This window comes from Pholis gunnellus, assembly GCF_910591455.1.
Source record: "Pholis gunnellus genome assembly, chromosome: 5".
Classification (NCBI taxonomy): Eukaryota; Metazoa; Chordata; class Actinopteri; order Perciformes; family Pholidae; genus Pholis; species Pholis gunnellus.
The window spans coordinates 6733297-6737363 of NC_136531.1; positions in this window are offsets into that span (position 1 = coordinate 6733297).

The window sequence follows — 4067 nt, forward strand, 5'->3', positions numbered from 1 at the left end:
TGAGTATTTACATTATATGCTACTTGAATTACAATTCAGAGGAAAATTTACTTTTTACTCCAGTACATTTATTTAACAGCTGTAATTACTAATTATTCACAGACTACATTTTTTAATTCAAAACACGAGACAAGTCCACTTGATTGTCACAGTTTAAACTACACATCAATATATGTAGTAGTTAAAATTAGCTGCACCTCAACCAACAGTGTCTATACAGCAGTAATGATAATCAAACAATAAAACACTGACAGGTTCAATTCTGCATATAAAGGTAATATTTACCTTTTTTAATTAAAGTACAATACTTCTGTACTTAAAAGGTGGAATTTTGAATGCAGGACTTTTTCTTTGATATTTATAATGTGGTATTGCATCTTTTACTTCCACCGCTGATCAACAGCACCATGTTGCCCAGACAGGAGATCTAAAAATAGCAAAACTGCTTTTATGTTTCTAAAATAAGAATTCTGATCTCTAGATATTTAAAAATGCATTTTGTGGATCTCAAAATGTAAGTCGTAAATCATTTGTTAAAACGATTTATTAATGCGTTAGTTTAAAAACAGCATCACTAAATATCAGCCAAACATTTCTGTTACCCCAAACATAACTGGAACATATAATTATATTATTATTGACAGTATATTTATATGTAACAGCATTGTAAGTTGTAATATTTATGTGGGGGAAGTAAAATACAAGTACCTCCAAATTATTTTTAATATATATACAGTTAAATTTAACACATATTTATAATATAATAAGATTATTTACTTGAGTTACCAAGAGGCTCTTCGTCAGTTCAAGTTGTTGATTAACTATTAACTTGACCCTCTTATTTTCCTTGTAATTATTACCACAATACATAGTCTACATACGCTTATTATAAATATTATTGATGACAGTCAGCAGAAACTGAACACCAACATTGTTCTTTAGGAAAGCTTGTTTGTTTGTCCTCAGTGTCTACAAGCTGATCTACAAACCAAGAGAGGAAATGCTGTTCAGAAGCTCATTGTCATTGTTTAAGGTACAAACCAGCAGTCACGTCCCCTTTCTGCAGAATTTGGTCATGTTATGCGCATACATGAAGACATTTCTTTTCTTTGTCTTCCCACTTCTGCCACCGCGGCCCATGTTCACTGCTGAAGTGCACTGTCACCTGCTCTGAGCGATGAAGAGGAAGTGTGCAGTCACATAAAAAGTGTTGGAAATTGGGATCAAGTTCAGATCAACAACCCAGGTCGGCTCAGAGTTTCACTCCATGCATTTCTGCAGCTTATTTATTGACCAACCAATGACTTGACTGTAATCTTACTACTCACTAATCATGACCAGTATCTCGAGCAACTACAAGTTTATTTACACAGCCCAATATCACAAATCACAAATTTGCCTCGAGGAGTCTAATAATCCACAACGCATCCGACACCCTCTGACGACATGTTTACTGTATATCTGTCGTAAGTGCTCTTTCCATCTCTGGTGCCGTTTTTAATTAAACCATTAAGTTTCCAAACAGTTTCCAGACTGATCCACTGTTTAGATTATTTATTCATAGTGTTGCACCGTATTTCTATGAAGTGTTTCCTGGTTAACAAAGAACATTCAAGACCACCTGAAACTTTTCATCCACTCCAAGAACTCCTTTATCTTCTCAACAAATGTTACACGAAATTCCTCAGAATAATGCGAAATTTCACCGAATAGCAACAGATACGTTGTGGTTTGTTAAAGTGTAGTTGTTCTTTTTAAATACATTTTTTAAGTCCAGAAATATATTTTACACATTTTTGTCAAATGTCAAAATATATTCTTCAAATATCAGAAAAATATTAATAAAATATTCTAATATTACTTCTAAAATATTCATAAATTGATAGTCAAATATCCAAACAAAATACCCTCAAAAATATTAGTAAAACATCATTAAGCTATATGAAAGAATGTCAGTAAAAGTAGAAAGATTGATTACATTATATAGTAGTAAAGGTTTATAGTATTTGCACATAAATGAAATGTTCCTTATAGACTGCATTTGTTTCTTTACACCATCTGTGTGACAGGTGAGAGATGATGGGCACCTTTTAAGCCCCTTTCTCACATCAAACCTGAACAGAACAGTTACAAATATTAGTTTCTGTCACTAAACTCCTACACACAACATGACCAGAGGAATTAAAGGCACAAAGAACAGGGACACCCCAGCACCTGAATTCATAATAGATTAGCAGCCCTCGATATAACTAAATATATGTTTTTGTAAAGCAAAACCCCTGAATGTATTGAACTGAGATTATGTCTTCTTGTTTAAACATCCACAAATTAGATGGATTTAGGTGTTCCTTCTGATCACATGTATATTACAAATTGTGCCTTTAATTCCTCTGGAATGGTCATGGTATGTGTAGGAGGTTAACTGTGAATATTTGAACCTGTTATGTTACAGGTTTAATGTGAGAGAGGGGCTTCAAAAGGTGTTCATCATCTGTCACCAGCCCACAACTATACAAGCATACCAGCAACGATACCGTTTAGCTGCACAGATGCATTCAATAAGAAAAGTAATTTCCAATCACACAGATGATTTGAACTGTTGCATCAAACACTTGTACACCTTTAAAAACGTTTTGAAAGAGGAATGTGGACTTCTGCTTTTAAAATGAATGTATTCTTGCTTTAGCTTGACTGATTAAAGCTGCATTAAATAACAGCAGGTCTTAAAACGCTCGATACACGGACCCTCTTCAAAACAAACATTAGAGAATAAAGCCGGGCTCACTTTAAAGCCCTTATTATGTCAGTTGATGGTCTGCTTCTGTGTTGCATATTCCTAAAGTTTCCACACATTAGAGGACAGGTTCATCGGTCTGTTTTAGAACAATATATGGGCCCATAACAATGATTTAGATGCTGTAATCGTTCCTTCTTTTCATTCAGGTACATTAGGTCAACCTCTGCTGACACACTTCCACTGGGAAGAGTCCGCAGCCCTCCTCTGCGTAAATACATTCCTCAGTTTAAATGAAGTTGATACGAGGCTTCAGCAGTTTGATTGAGGCTATACTCATATATATCTTCCAAAGTCACGGTCTTCTTAGTACACATTGTAATCCCTGAGTTGTGAGCAGTTCAACCAAAGAATGTTGTTTAATTTTTAATAATTGTTATAGGCCTTGAACGAGACAAAGAAAGAGAACGACGACACAACTACAATTAATGAAGTTATTAAAACTGACTTTTTGGGCGCATTCGAGGTCTGGGGACTGGAGCAGTTGGCAGCTTTTCCCAGTTAGTAATCCTTGTATGTGTGCATGGGCCCCCATCTCTGTGCAATGTGTACATTTCACCTCTTATTTCACACATTTTGGAAAACACGCTTATCTCTTTCTTACCGAGAGCTATAGATGAGAGGACTGATACTACATTACTATTACTATTATTATTACAGGATACTTCTTTGCTGGGACCAGTCTCTTCCTGGAGTCTTGGTGACCTCACAGTAAAGACAATACTTCACCATAACTCATCGTTTCATGCTAAACTAAGCTTACCGACAGCTGACTGCATATTTACCGCACAGACTTGAGAGCGATAGCAATCTTCTCGAAGAAGAAAGCAAATAAGCACATTTCACAAAATGTTGAACTTTTCCTTTAATTCCAGTGCAATGCTGGAATAGTATTTTATTTGTTGACTATATCCCTCGATAAGACAATTTTAAAGGACCTGCTTCATTACACAAATTGGCAATCAATCCAATTAGGCTACCAAAAAAAGCACAATTAATCCTGGGGCTTTGGGGGCCCCTGAGTCTGGGGCCCCAGAGTCATTGTCAGGTTAGTGATTCAGCCTTGTGTGTGCGTGTTTATCATTATTCTTCACTGAAAGTATGCAGTATGTGGTTTAACTTGTGTTGCTGTTGACAAGGATTGCTTCATAGATAGGTAAACAACTGCGCGCGCACGCACTCATATCTTTAATAGTTTTGACAAGGGTATCAGAGAGAGAGAGCGCGAGAGAGGTGGGGGGGGGGGGGGGGGGGGGTGAGCGAGAGAGAGAGA